Source organism: Aethalodelphis obliquidens, unplaced genomic scaffold (assembly GCF_003676395.1).
Source record: "Aethalodelphis obliquidens isolate GAN/ISIS:26980383/991018 unplaced genomic scaffold, ASM367639v1 scaffold21, whole genome shotgun sequence".
Taxonomy (NCBI): Eukaryota; Metazoa; Chordata; class Mammalia; order Artiodactyla; family Delphinidae; genus Aethalodelphis; species Aethalodelphis obliquidens.
The window spans coordinates 13,084,643-13,100,932 of NW_020837965.1; the positions used below are offsets into that span (position 1 = coordinate 13,084,643).

A 16,290-nucleotide genomic window follows, 5' to 3' on the forward strand; every position below is an offset into this window, starting at 1 on the left:
CCTCTATATCTCTTCCAAGCCCGTGCTCAGCTCTCTTGCTAAAAATGAACATAAAGTTTTGCACATTCTAGATGTAACAGGAATCACATTTAGAAGATATTAAACAGCTACACTTTCTATTCTCATATGACTGATGTTCTCTCAAAGCCCATCCATCATTAAAGCTCAGTTTACTGCCCAGGAAAAAAGAGGGAGGTATCAAAGAGTCATAGTTCATGAAAGAAGATATTACTAAGTGATGTCCCACTGGGTAGAAAGCTGAAGCAGATATACCTTCTGATTCTAGGAGGAAGCCATGAGGTAGAGAAAGCTAGAGCAAGAGAGAGGACATGCCCCTGGGGTCAAATCAAGAGAGGTCAAGGAGGAAAGGCAGAAGCAGAGGGGGCTTTCCTGTTTGGGGCCTGAGGAGGAGACCACATTCAGAGAACTCCTGCAAAAAATAAAAAGAGAAAATGGCAACAGAAGAGAAAAATAGACATGGTAGTATGCCATGAAGGTGCAAAAAAAAGGTATCTGGGAACGGTCAGCTCATGTGGGGCAGGGTAGGTATCCAAACACTCTGACATGCTCCCAGAGGTGGAAAGGTGTGGAAGAGTGAGGAGGGCGGTGGGAAGAGCAGGGGGAAACTGACCCTGTGGCAGAAGCTATATGGTGGAAAACCATAGACCCAGGATGGAGGGAGGTGGCTGAGACCCAGAGAATCTGCAGCTTTAGTGAGGACCAAGGTGACGGAGAAACCCTGGACCCCAGTAGGCCACCACATCGCAAGTCATGCTGACTGCAGTGTCAGCAGTTTCTACCAGGAGGATCCCCAGTGGATGGACAGGACATCATCTCAAAGGCTAGAGGGGACCAGGGGACAGCATCAGGACCCATAGGTGGACATCACCCCTTTCCTCACCACAAAGAGGACAGCTAAGCTTCCCTTCCACCCAGGAGTCATCTTGTGGATATCTAAGGTGAGTCCTAAGAGGAAACAGGAATCTTGACTTTGAGTGTTTATCCAAAAGATACTAAAGAAATCTCTAAAAGACTGTTTAAGCAGCAGAGCCTGAAATATCCTCAATGTGAAAATTTCAGTTTTTTCCCCACCTTCAGTGGGAATGGGGGGAGAAAGAAGATAATAATAGTTTCTTCTCCACATCCAAATGTCCATGTAAAAATGTGTCCTTGAAACTCAACAAAAATGTGACAAAGTGTGTAGGATTTTGCTGTTACATTCATTTTGTATAAGCCTAGTTTATTTAAGCTGAAGTTTCTTCCACTGGAAAATAATAGCAGAAAATGGAGCTACTGGGAACAGCCCAGAAACAGTATCCAGGACACTGTGTGTGGCAAGAATGGATGGATAGATAATAAGGAGGATGACCTACTCTTCAAAAGTTTCCTTCCTCTTTACTTCAAAACTCATTTTCCCCCCCTCTGGCATTCATCTGTTGAAATGAATTGCCCCTCCCAAGGAGGATACACACAAAGATAGAATGCTAATAACCACAATACCTAGCACCTCAGCTTACTTACAGTAGGCATTGAAGATTTATTTGGTCATTCGATGTGCTAATTAGATTTGAAGAGAGATATCATGAAAATTACGTGGTGTACTTGGTTGATTTAAAGAAGGGAAGACAAGATGAGAGCTCCTAGGAATATCCATGGAGCTGACAAGGGCTGGGTATGGTCATACTTTGTAGTAGCTGCTATTGGATGGAGAGCAGGGCTACCTGTCTGCTGTCCTAGATGCACTGGAAACAGAGAATGAGCTCGCTTTGAGACATGACTTTCCTCTTAGTTCCAACTGAGTTGGAAGGTTGGCCTCTTTTTCTCCTTCTCCATATTCTGCTCTAGAGAGGCATGTGAAGAACATCTAGAACAAAATCCTCCTATTATGGGTGAGGAACCTGAGCTCACAAAGGTAAAATAATTTACACAACTTCTAAATGACAGAGACTGGAATAATTTTCAAGCCTCCCAGGTCAGGTTTTTCCTTTACTGCAGACTCCTCTGGATGCAAGCAACAAATCAAACTGTCAGAGGGGAAAAAAAATTATTGGCCCAGAGAAGTAAAGTCCAGGGGCAATTTCGGGTATGGCTGAATTCAAATGCTCAACTCAGTTTGCCAGGAAGACATATTTCACCATCATTCCTTTCCACCTTCTGCTATTTTGGCTTTTATGTCATGTCAAAGATGGCTACTGGCACCTCCAGCCTAAGGTTCCACAACTTAGAAAATCCAGTGGGAAGAGAGAGTCTCTTTCCTGACTCAAGATGCTGGTTCCCCTGCCTTTGTTCACTGCTTTAAACCAGTCACTGTGGTTAGAGTTTCTCTCATAGATGACACATGCTCCTGGAGTATAAGACAGTCACACCCTAAGCTCAGAGACTGAAAGGAGAAGAGAGAGTGGCTTCTCAAAGGAAAATCAGAATATTGTTACCAAAAGGAGGAGGGAAAAGAGTCTGTTTCTATGACAGCATCCTTCTAGGCTGTGTGGTCCAGATACACCTGTGACATCAGACACACACCTTGTATTATTCTCAATTGAAAGGAAGGTTAGTTTATTTAATCTTATGAAAGGGGAGAAAATGGTCTTCTTTTTATAGAGAATAGACACCTTGCACAACGTTCACTCTGGAAGGTAATGTCAGGAAGGATCCTGGCAGGCAACAGGGGCTCACTCCAATTCAGATAATCTAAGAGAGTTTAATAAAGAGATATTTACAAAAGCAAAGGGTGTAAGGGAGGTACAAAGATGGTGCAGTACCTGGAGGGTAGTAACGTCTGGGTTCCCTGACCCCCCTGGCCCTGAAGGGGCAAGAGGAGGGGGTGACCCCTAAACTAGGAGGCACAGAGGACTGTTTGGAGAGGGCAACTGGACTGAAGCTGTGATCTTTAGTGAGGATACAGCCTCAAAATGGGACCTGGGGAAACAACAAATTCCCAAACCTTCCTCTCCTCCCTCCATCCAATTTTCTGTAGAAGGTCTCTATTGGGTGACACATCAGAAGGCCAGAAGCAGGAATCTCATCATTGTGGATCATAAGGTCAGCCTCTCAGAGCACAATGCTGGACAGACAAGGATCAAGATTGGGTCCAGAGGAGGAACAGACAGTATTCACTTTCTCAGTTACATGTGCACTCTATCATGGGCCATGAGATGTCTGACTGTATGCCCTTGTCTAAATTCCTATACTGCAGCATTGCCCGCTAAACATCTATAACTGAAATCCTTTGAAACATGTGGATTGTGAACATACATGACAACAGCCACAGTGAGGCCCACTGGGGCTTCATTTTGGTTTGGGGTCATAAGACTTGCTCGAGTGTTTGTTCCTTTGTTTGCTAGCTTTGTGGCCTTGAAAAAGCCAGATAATCTCTCAGAGACAGAGTTTCCTCATCTTCAATATGAAGATAATATTTCCCTTACCCATCTGATGGTATCTGTCATTCAGTACAAATGAAATATTAGATATAAAAGTGTATGGGGAGGGCTTCCCTGGTGGCGCAGTGGTTGAGAGTCCGCCTGCCGATGCAGGGGACACGGGTTCGTGCCCCGGTCCGGGAAGATCCCACAGATCCCACATGCCGCGGAGCGGCTGGGCCCGTGAGCCATGGCCGCTGAGCCTGTGCGTCCGGAGCCTGTGCTCCACGCAACGGGAGAGCCCACAGCAGTGAGGGGCCCGCATACCGCAAAAAAAAAAAAAAAAGTGTATGGGGAATGACAAAGTACTAATTTCATATTGATCATTTCAGCCTTTGTATGTGAGCATAGGTAATATAATATGTTTTATTTATGGCTATGCAGTTTGGTAATTCTTACATCAGGAAAAGTTCTAAAGTGCATTTCATGCATTCTATATGTGGCAGTATGTTTTAACCATGTGAAATTTGAAATGAATTAATGAGGAATTAACCTCCAGTTTACTCCAGGATTGCATTGAGGAGATGATTTACTGGGATTCTGCTTATTGCTGGGGGAAAAATAAACAAGGTTAATCAAGTTTTCTGCCTGACAAGTGAGTCACTGTGCTTATTATCTGTTTATGAGTAGACAAAAGCACAAAACATCCTTGCGTCCCAGTGAGTTCTGCGAGTCCTTTAAAAACTGTACATTAGCCATGGACCTTCCTGCTAACTCTCCCCTGCAGTTTGCTGAGGATATTTTCCATAATATAACTAGACTTATCACAATGTATTTCTGCACTGCTGGCTCCTAGGACAATTGCCTAGATTTTCAAACCCCAGATTGGAAGCTGTGGTTTGATAAAAACTGCTTTGGAGAAAATGGAAACACTCCCCTCATCCCCTCTTACCTCCCCCCTTTCTTCTTAACCCCCATCCCTCTATGAATATCCTGGTTCCTAAGACTCTTTTGATCAGATTCCCTTATTGTCCCAGTTTCATGAGAACTCATCAGTGACAGCTTCCAGGGGTGCACTGAGAGTATACTATGTGTTAAGAACTCTACATCCAATACTTTACTTAATCTCCCCAATATCATATGAAGTAGGTGTTATTATCTCCATTGTATGTGAAAGGACTGAAGCTTAGAGAGGCTTACAGCAGAAGAATTTGAATCCAAATGTCTGAGTCCAAAGCCTGTGACCCCAACCACCATACTTTATAGCCTATCTGTTTCCATGTTGTTCTTTCTCTCTTATAGTAAAATCCGATTGATCCTCATAGAAGAATGGGTCTTACTTGGGTCAAGATGCAGAGGGAGTTTTATTCTTCTCATTTCAGAAGACACTTATGTACCCATTGCAGATACATCACTGATACTTTTTTGGGAAAGGGACAGCCACTATCCCCTGAGGACCCTATGTTAACAGCTGAGAAGGGAATAGCTGTATTGAGTTGCTGTTCTCTGTTAGTCACCATGAAGTCTAGATTCTAATTATTGCGATATCACAATTCAAGGCCATCTGCAAGACAAATGGTCAAAAGCCAGAGTGCTCAGCTTTGCAATATACTATTGTGGTAAAAACATAACACAGGATTTTTTTTTTTTTTTTTTTTTTTTTTGCGGTACGCGGGCCTCTCGCTGTTGTGGCCTCTCCCGTTGCGGAGCACAGGCTCCGGACGCGCAGGCTCAGCGGCCATGGCTCATGGGCCCAGCCGCTCCGCGGCATGTGGGATCTTCCCGGACCGGGGCACGAACCCGTGTCCCCTGCATCGGCAGGCGGACTCTCAACCACTGCGCCACCAGGGAAGCCCAGGATTTTTTTTAATATAAAAAATGTAGGAGAATGCTCAGTGACTGAGAATCTATATATGGAACTTAATCTATTTTTCCTAAATGACGGCTATAAGAGGTTAAGCCCAATGATATAAACTTTACCTTGCCGAATTTCCCCATCAATTTCATGCTGTTCATATTCCATTTCTTTTTACTTCTTAAGCACATTGGAGAAGTATATGAGAAAAAATGCACACTCATCTTTTTAAATGATATAAGAGATAGTGAACAATTTAATAGAAAGAAAAGAAAAACACTCAACTCATTTATTAATTCTTTTAATGAATTTTTGTCAAATGCTTAATTTTTGCTGGGTTCCAGGAGTACTGGGAAACTTCTAGTCTAATAGGGGATCCAGGGACAAGCAATGTAATATAGTGAGTATTACAGTAAGAGTTAAGTAAGAAGGGTGAGTGGGCATGACCACAACTGACTCAGTCTCAGAGGGTCTAGGAAAGCGTCCAAGAACACTTGCTGTCTCCTTTGAGATCTAACGGCTGAGTAGGCCTTAATCAAGCTGGGGGAGGGTGTTTCAGGCTGAGGTGCAACACAGACAAAAGCCTGGCTCCATTTTAAGGAAATGAAAGTAGTTCAGCGTTGTTGGCACTGTGAGGGAGGAAGTGGCAAAAGATAAAGAATGGAAAGAAGCAGAAGTTAAATCTTAGAGAGTCTCTTAGCTCCGTTAAATAATTTGGACTTTTCTATTAAGGTCAATAAGTAGCTATTAAAATTTTTAAGCCAGTGAATGACAGGATCAAATTTGTGCTTTAGGAAGATGATTACTCTTGACTCCAGGTCCCAGAGGACACTGGTCTGGGTTGGCGTGCTGGTGCAGTGACACTGACCTTCACCTCTGAGGAAGCTGAGCCCTTGTTTTCCTTGCCTTTGTTGGGCCATAGATGTTGCAATACAGCTATGTTTAGACTCTACATACAGAAAACCCATATTCAAATGAAACATCAATTCCTGTAAGGACAAATTTCTGTCTCCCCAGAGTGGAAGATGTCTGTTGTAAACAGCCTGCTACCAAAAGGCTGGCTGCTCTCCTTGGTCTCCGCTGCTGGCAGGTTGGGCATTCAAGAGCAGCATTAGCTAGATCAGTGGGGACCCATCAAGCCTCTGCCACACGCCCACTCTGTTCTTGCGCCTTTTGTGCAGCACAGAATCATCCTTCCCCACTGGTCGTTGAGAGACCCCTCTGCAGTGGATGTTCCCTGGGGGACAGTAATATCTGCATACTTTGTGCCCATTCCTATAGGTGAGTCTACATACCTCTTCCCCAGACTTGCTTGTCCCTAGTTTTCCAGTCCTTTTCCTTCCAGATGCAAGGCCAATCATCTATACAAAATGGGTAACCAAGCTTGCTGTTCATCACTTTCTTACTGAGTAATTTCCTATCTCTCCCTTGACTAACGGACAGGTCTAAGATGCAGCTTTTATGTCTTCTCAGGGGATGGACACACAGAATTGAGCGATCAGTCACACCTAGTGGCAGCCTGCTTGCTAACGAATCCTCACGTTGGCTCTCCTTACATCTACTTTCCCCTTGCCCTGATCTCTGGGATTATTCTCAAGCCTTTAAGCTGTGCTTCCAAGGGAGCCCAGGCTAAATGCTTGGCATCAGGAGTGACCCTAGAAATCAAACCATAAGAATGGGATTTTCAAATTAGATTACTAGTGGTAGTTACTATTACCCTGCACTGGGTGCCTCAGAGTTGGTTGAATATTCATCCAGGTTGCAGAATTTTAACTGTGACATCACACCAGTGACAGCTATAAAGAAAGTGCCTAAATGTTCTAGATCCATTTTCCCATTCTCACAAGCTGGGAGTGCAGTGGGATAAATTACTATGTTGCCACACTTTTCTGAACATATGGAAGGAAAGCTGTTGGTGATCAGGGGGATAGCTGAATAGGTGCTGTGGGTGCTCAGGTGTCTTCGTTCCCTGTGAAATATTTCAGCATTTCTTCTTTCTGATGATTCGGTAACTGATGGCATTTTCCACCTTCATTGATTCCATGCTCTAAATCCGTGAAACTCTACCCTGATGTGTACAACTGAATTGCCTCAGTGCTTAAAAAAAATCAATGCATGTATGGACTCCATCATTTAAATCAGAATGTTTAAAAGCGGGGCCCAGATATCTGTGTTTTTAAAAGCTCCTCGCATGGTTGTAATGTGCAGCCAGGGTTGATGACAGCACTTCCAGACCAACAGAGAGGGGAGGGTGGAGGGTGACTTACATTCATTGAGCAAGCACTACCATTGGCATCTTCCCTTTTTATATATATATGCAGTTTCAATAACAGTGATATGGGAAAGAGTAATCAGATTTCTTCTTGAAGGAACATGCCAACAGTTTGGTGGAAATACGTATATTTGATGCTTGGGGTAAAAGGTGAGTGCTCCCAAGGGCATGTTCAAAACAAAACTGTTTCCAAAAATGGCAGGCATATGACAAGGAGAGGAATTGGATGGCCTTTGTGGGACTGGGAAAGAGAACGTAAAGAAGAGGGATAGGAAAGAATAAAGCACCAAGTAGCCTGCTGTGAGCCTCCAGATCTTCCACGACTCAACTCCCAGCGCTTGGGATTAGGACACCTTGTTGACATAGTGAGTGTTAAGGTTTCTGCCCAGGTGACATTGTCAGTATGAAAACAGGAGCTGGATGGTCAGGAATGTCTCTCCCAAGGTCTATGTCTCAATGTGATAAGAGCTAATATTCACTGAGAGTAATTTTAGACATTCAGGAGTTGCAAAAAGAAGTTGAAAGATGCTGTCTGTCCCATTGTGACAGAAAAGAACCTGCTGACGTCAGGAGATCACCTTGATGATGGGCTCACAGCTAGTGCTACACTTATGAGGCTCCACAGAGAGCCAGTGGGACCAAAAATGCCCCTCCAGGGTGCTAAGCTCTTGAGAGTAATCATGAACCAGCACCTCCCAAAGGGTGTTCTGTGGAACTGGAGTTCTACAGATGTTAAATGAAAAAAATATACAAGGTTTCCTGATCAAAGACGTCGGTCAGAAGGGCTAAATGAAAGGTCTTCCAAAGCCTTTAGTTTGCTAAATGAGCCTGGTGAGGGTCCAAGAGGGGAAACAAGACTGCAGCTCTCCTGCATGTTCTCATGAAATACCTCAAAGACCCCAATTCCCTGAGAGTCATTTTGGGAAACATTCCTACAGGCCTATGTATGAATGACTGATGACAAATAGATGTTTTTGCAAGAAATGAACAGAGACGAAAAGATATAAGTACATGCACTTGTACATTTTAAATTTGCCTTCTTTTTAAATCAGAAACAAAAGTAAGTTGTTTTTCCTTTTTCTAGAAATAAGCCTTCATCAAAACAAACTGTTAGGCCACGGGAATTCACTGGGCATTTCCGTTACTGGTGTCTCGCCGCAGGGCCTATCTATTGAAGACAATGTCTGGAAGCTTCTACGTTGTCATTGTTGGTCACCATGATAATCCAGTTTTTGAAATGGAGTTTCTGCCAGCTGGAAAAGCAGAATCCAAAGACGATCACCTCCATCTGAACGAGTTCGTAGCTCACACTGCTATCGATCTCGTAGACAGAACATGTGGCTGTCAAACAACATGTACCTGAAGACGGGGGACGAGTTCAGTGAATGGTTTGTTTCAGCATTCATCACTGCGGGTCATATGAGATTTATTATGTTGCATGACGTCAGGCAAGCAGCTGGAGTAAAGAACTCCTTTATCGATGTCTATGATTTATACATAAAGCTTGAAATGAATCCATTTTATGAATCCAATTCTCCTATTTGGTCAAGCGCATTTGACAGAAAAGTTCAGTTTCTTGGGAAGAAACACCTTTTATGCTGAATGCAAAAAATTCGGAAGTAAACAGTGTCACTACAATAGGGTATACTCAGGAATGTGTACATTGTAAGTAACTTAATTAAACAGCATGGAAAAGTTTTAGTTGTAGTCTCAATCTATCGAAACCTAATGCAATTGCTTTCATATTTAAACACAGTATATTCAGTTTCTTACGACTATCAACAGATTGATATTTGCTTGTGAACAGTGTTATTTATGAAGCGTTCTTTATCGGTAATCTTGAAATCTTTCTATTTTAAAAATTGAGAATAAGCTTTTGAATTTCCTCATTCAGATAGCTTGATCTTGTTCCAAATGTCATGGTCAAGATTTGGTAGGCAGATTTAAACCCAAAAGCTTCTGCAGTAGGGGATGAAGTTGATAGCACATACAGGGGCTCATCTGAGGTGTTATGAAAATGTATAGGTAGAATACATAGAAGTAGTATATGTACACTAAGAAGCCAAGAAGCCAGAGCAGACAGCTTTGCGGTGCCAAATGCCACAGGCCTGCCCCTGTCGGAGACTGGGAACGGCGATCCTCCTGTAATCCTAGAATCCTGGATCCATGTTTGTCAAGTGGGAGGCTAGGACCAAAGTGACAGGTTATGTTCTTATGTTTCCTTTCCTCAGACAGTAAACTAAAGATGAAGTGAACCCGTTGATAGCTGTACTAGGAAAAAGTTGTACAGCAGTTTTAGAATTGTAAGCAAAGAAAAGCTTGCATCACATTAACCCTTGCGCTCTTGGCTCTTTAGGCTGTATATCATACTGGAGGGGGCAGGAGTGACTTCTTTTGTACTGTAACAGCGTGGGATCTTACAGTAAACCAGTAAATGTCCATTGAAAAGCAAGTAATATAACTGGGTATTTTCTGTGCTAATTGCGAGCACAGAAAGAAGTTTGTTCCATTCTGAGTAACCTGAGCAAGTAATTCTAAGTTTGGTCTTGTATCTTTGTGTGAAGCTGTTAGCATAATTTTTTACCATATTTATTTGATATCCTAAATAAAGATGTTTGTCCAAGGAAAAAAATAACAAAACAAAACAAAAAACAAGCTGTTATCCTGCACAAGGCATTGTGTATTCCACGGAGGCTTACCCCCCATTGGTTGTACATGAGGTAATGGCTCTGCATAGTTATTTCACTGACTCCTTGAAACTGCAACTCCCTGTTGAGAGCTGAAGTAATATACGTGAGAACAGTAGGGAGCCCGAAAGTAAAGAATTCATCCCGCTGAATGTTTTCCTATCGTACGTTCATGATGTGACTCCACAAGTCGACCGCAAACCAAGAAGCAGTTCACATTTATGAGCGGGAGGTTAGAAACAGCTTGTGCTTCTGGGTCAAGTTACCTTTACTGAAGTGGAGAGAGTGTGATGATGTAGCTTTGGAGTGGGAGGCAAGAGACCTGAATTCTTGTCCCAGTGATACATACTCTTGCTATGTGACCTTGGCCAAATGCCTAGTTGTCTCATCTGTAAAGTGGGGCTTAGATGCTCTTGCAGGTCTCTTCCAGTTTGAATCTAGGCGTATCTGGATAACTGCACGAAAATAAATGTAAGCCATTCCATAGTGACTGGAGAAAACCTTGGAGAACTTGGAATGTACAAAAAGGGCCCTCCTTAGGAAAGACCCCTTCTTAACAATGAGGCTCCAGAAGTTTTACAGCCGTTATTCTCTGTGGGCTTGGGGCTCAATTTCTTACTCTGTTGAAGGTTACACGACGCTGGGAAAAGGCTGAGGGGTCCAGGCCCTGAGTCTCCAGACGATGTTGCTATCCACTCACATGAGTGTCCAGCCATGATGCTCCTGTGCTCAGCTGTGGTGTCCAGGGATGTGTGTCTCCACGCCTGCTTAGTCCTCTCTTGCACCCTTGCAGCTGTCCCTGACTTGAAGTTTATATTGATACCTTCTTTCCCTCTGCCCTTTACTTCCTCGTGGACTACTGGAGCTCTCACAGTGGAGCAAATATTTTTCTGAGGGTTGTGAAGAGCTCAGTCTGTACCAGAGCAACAGTCTCTGTCCCATCGCCCAAGAATGGTCAGCATAACTTTCCTTAGAAGTAGTAAGACAACAATATGTTTGAATTTTCATATGCTGTCATATTAAATTCTCAATGATTCACCTAATTATGTCTCCCTATTAGAATTTCTGGTGTCTGAATTGGAAGGTTGGCGTGGCCAGGATGTATATAACTTGAACAAAGCTCTCCATGTGATTCTAGCATTCTCTCCATCTCTCCACTCCCCCACCCAAACATGAGGCCTCTCTCCTTCTTTGGTCCTTTAGCTCTAAACATAGAGAAGCAGGACATTTTTGTTGACCTTAGCAGTGTTTGAAAGGTTCATTTCATTTGCGGCTTTAGACTCCCTGTGTGAAATTATGGGAAGAACTGTAACAGAATACATTTTTGTTCATGTGACCTTTTTCCCATTTTAGGTATATCCTTCTAAAATGTCTCTCTCCTAATACTGCCCCCTCCATAATTCAAGCCCCTGGACAACTGGTAGAACCTCCAGCGTGGTCTTTCCTGCGTCTTCTCATCCATTCTTCATACAGCAGCTAGAGGGATCTTCTAAGAAGTCTGATCGGGACTCATCCCACTGAAAACTCTCTTGGCTTTTACTGCTCTTAGGGAAGATTCTAAAACTCATAACATGGTCCACAAGAGCTTTGTGGTCTGACACAGTCCTAACGATATATCAGATCTCAACTCTGGCCACTTATCCCCTTTCCTCAAGCTTCCATCGCACTGGCCTCCTGCTTTTCGCCTTGCTCCTTTCTGCATCAGGGCAAATGCTGGTCCTTCAGCCTGGGACCATCTTTGCTCCATTTCTTCATGTTCCTAGTTATAAATCATCACGTAGTTGGATAAGGATGCCACTTTCTTAGGTTGCGGAGTCTATGATTATTACTTAGAAGCCTATCTGAAACTTTAGTTCAATGAGTAGTGTGTGTATAAAAGTTAAAATATCTTTATTTTTTTCACATGGGGAGCCGATTTTTTGGCACTGTTAATTGAATGGCCATCCCTCCTGTACGACACAACGCCACTTTTCCCGTATTTCCTAATTCTGGTGTGAACCTAAGTCTGTATCTACACTCTCTCCTCTTTTACTGAACTTTTGTGCCTATTTTTATACCATCACCACACTGCGTTAATTACCATATAGTTTTATAATAAATCTTTATATCTGGTAAGGAGATTCTCCCCTTCCTGACTAATTGTTCTTCAAGAATTTTTTTGTTCTTGGCCCATTACACTTCCATTGGGCTTTTTGGACCAATTTATCAAGTTCTGTGAGGAGACTCTGTTGAAATGCTCGTTAGAATTGCATTGAATTTTACAGGTATATTTTGGGACATTTTACATATTTATGACTTCTCATCCAGGAAGTTAGCATATGTTTCTATTTTGTGTAAATCTTTTATGGCTTTCAATAAAGTTTTATAATATTCTCCATAAAGATCTTAGACATCTATATTAGATTTATTGCTAGGTCACTTCTAGATTTTATTACAAGTTTTTGATACTGCAAATGGCATTTTTAAAAATGTATCCTTTCATTGATTGTGGTTTGTGGTTGATGCACAAGAATGAATTCATTTTTCATAAGGTAATCTAGTATCTAGCAACTTTGATGAAGTCTCTTAGTAGCTCTAGTTTTTGCCTTTCAATTCCTTTAGTTCCCTATGTAGAAATTAATATTTTGCTCACAAATAATGACAATTTGATTTTTCTTTACCTATCATTTTAACTTTTATCTATTTTCATATATTATTCTGCTAACTAGGTCCTTCATAATAATGTTGATTAAAACTGGCATAACAGACATCCTTGTCAGATTTTACTATTAAGTGTAATATTTGCTCTTGGCTTTCTTTGTGATTTCCTTTCTCAGGTTAAAAAATTTGTTATAAGTTCGTATTATAAATTAGTATTAGCATTATGAATGCTTTCTCTGAATTTGCAGAGATTACCATATGTCATAAAATGAGATGGAATATTTTCCCTCTTTTTCTATTTTCTAGACCAGTTTGTATAAGATAAGAATTGGTTTTGGAAGAACTGTTGGAATTTGCCTATAACATCATCTGGACCTATGCTTGTTTTTTCATTCCTTATTTATTTCTCACTTCTGCGATTTTCTTTCTATCATGTGAAACTGGGAAGCACACGTTTTAAAAATTTCTATATATTATATATAGTATGCTGAATTTCTACATGTTATGCAAGTTTTTGTATTAACGTGATCCACCAGCTTTCTAAAATCAGAAGTCTTGGATTAGTCCTTTAAAAATTTTTTTTGCTGGGCTTCGCTGGTAGTGCAGTGGTTAAGAATCCACCTGCCACTGCACGGGACACGGGTTCGAGCCCTGGTCTGGGAAGATCCCACATGCCACGGAACAACTAAGCCGGCGTGTCGCACAGCTAAAGCCTGCGTGCTGCACAACTACTGAAGTTTGCACGCCTAGAGCCCGTGCTCCGCAACAAGAGAAGCCACTTGCAGTGAGAAGCCCGCGCACCGCAACAAAGACGCGGCAACCAGAGAAAAGCCTGAGCACAGCAACGAAGACCCAAAGCAGCCAAAAATAAATAAAATAAACTTATAAAAAAAATTTTTGTTTTGCTTACTATTGTAAAATGAGATGTCTATTTTATTATCTATTCTTGCTAGTTAATACTGGTATATAGGAGGCATACTTGCATTCAGTTCTAATCACTTTGCTAAGCTCTTTAAAATGTATCCAGCATATTATCAGAGTCAGCAGTCTGTGACTGCAAAATGATATTTTATTTTCTTTGGTATTCAAGATACAAAGAGTACTAGGCCTATTGCATGGACTACTAGAAATCTATTTTCCTCCAGGGTTTCACTTTCCAATAGATTTTGGAGAAGCTCTAAGGAATGTATCTACATAAATGGTTCTCTGTTGGTGGAGTCATCCACTTGTTCCTGCAGCCCATGCTCTGAACCACTGCTTCTCCAAAGGCAGGCATAGCCCCTCTCACCACCTCATAGAGCATTCCACATCCTTATCAGATTCCTCTAAGCTTGGACATGATCCCCTCTCATAATTCCCAATCTATTTAACAAAACTTATTTGTGAGCACCTAGAGGAGATGATCAAGTGACTTATAACGGAAAGAAAATTTGTCATCAGATTTTCAAAAACAACGCTCCAGAAGAAAATGAAACAATATATTTAAGACACTCAAAGAAAAAGAATGTGCTCTAAGGGTTGTATAACCAGCCAAATTGACTTTCAATATCAAAAGCTCTAAACTTAGTATCAACATCTAAATATTCAATACTTAACCCTTTCCTGAATCTACCAGAGATCAACCTTCAGACACACAACATGTCTAGGACTTTGTCATAAATACTGGCATGTAGTTATTTATAGAACTAAGTTGAAATGAGTGTAAAAAGACAAGATTATAGTGTGTAATAGTTATATGTTTTGATGATGTAATCACAGTCTAACTAAAAAATGCCTGGGGGGAGCATCACAAAAAAGCTTTTAATTGTTTTCATAATCCTCTGATGGATAGTATTAATATCAGTATTATGGGACAACACTGTGTATGACATAGGATAAAACAAATTAGTAATTACGACCTATTCTAATTCTATTATTCCCTCTGTTCTGGAGAACCAGGATTCTTAGTATGGAAAAAAGAAGAGACAGATGTAAGCTAGAAGAGAGTAAGTAAAAACTCAATTGTCCTGAATTTGAATTGAATGAGTGTATATTAGTAGAATTCAAATTTATATTTATGAATATATATGTATGTATGTATATATATATATATATATGTATTTAAGAAGCTCTCATTTCAAGATCATGGTCTGGGTGCAAAGGATGCTCTGTGTCAATGGGCTGATCCTAAATCTGTCCACTGAAAATTTCTGGAAACAAGGACACAACCCAGTAGCACTGAGCCTGCATAACACCCACAATATGATTTGAAATGAGGGTTTCTTGGAGATGTGACTAATTTCAGGACAGTGGCAGGAAATACACAAGATGATCCTGGACCATGTTCTTAGCCCATAAGGGTCATGTTAAATGGAACCAACTTGAAGAAGCTCCTCAAGGCCAAATATGGGGCTATTTGAGTTTTAATAAAGATATTAACTACAATAGATTAGTACATATCAAATGTGCTTAAATAAATATATGAGTTTTTAGGGTTAGTCATACTTAGAGAAGGATTTGGGAAACCAACTTATTATCTTGAAAACTAATCAAGGGGAAAGCCTCAAGCACTCATCCTGTCTTTCCTATATGAATTGTATCTCTGTACCTAAATAGCAGATCAGGAGAAGTGACTCTTCAAAGGAAGATTCCAGTCAATAAATTAAGAAGAAGTGAAATTCCCCTTTTGCAGCCCCTACTTAATTCACTGATCTAGGCATTGATCAGAAATAGCTGCTAATTTCACAAAAAGAGACGAAACCAGACAATCTGTGCCCCCTGATGAAAGGACACAAAACCCCTATACTCTTGCCAAAACAAGTAAACAAACAAACAAACCCAAATCTGATGCAATTATCAATTTATAGGAAATACAGAGGACAGAAGAACCTCTTAAACTACACCATGATGACATAATCATCTTATGGGAGTCTCTACAGGCCAAACAACCTAGATTCTTCAACAAATGCTTTACAAGGGATAAAGTGGGAACTGGGGAGAAACATTAGATTAAAAGACAAATCTAAAAATAGAAAAAAATAAACTATAGCATTGATGGCTGCAAGACTGGGTGAAAAAAAAATGATCTCTTAAAGAAAAGTGATTACAATAAAAATCAAGAGAGTGGTTACTTTTAGGGAAGAGGGATCCAGTATGTGGAGGGCTTCTGAGGTAGCTGACAAAGTTCTATTTCTTGACTTGGCAGTGGTTACAAGAGTTATTTGCCTTTTAATCATTCATTAAAGTATAATTTTGTATCATGGAGTTTTTTGTATCTAAGTTTTCATTTAACAGTGAAAAACTTTTTTTATCTTTATTGGTTGCTTAGGGGATAAGCTTTCAAAATATGATTAAGTGTTCCTAAAACTCATCACTTTGGAGGATCGCAAGCCAAAATCTAACCTTTGCATTCCTGTCTAGCTCCTGCTGGGTTTCAGGGGAGCAAACTAGTTCAAATCCAACGTGGCCAAATATGTAGTAAGCCTCTTTAACCTTCTCCCC

General features: G+C 41.1%; 1 pseudogene; it reads left to right on the forward strand.

The window, feature by feature from the left end:
* Positions 1-941: 941 nt before the first annotated feature.
* LOC113627549 (trafficking protein particle complex subunit 2-like) lies at positions 942-9,181 on the forward strand (annotated as a pseudogene).
* Positions 9,182-16,290: the final 7,109 nt, after the last annotated feature.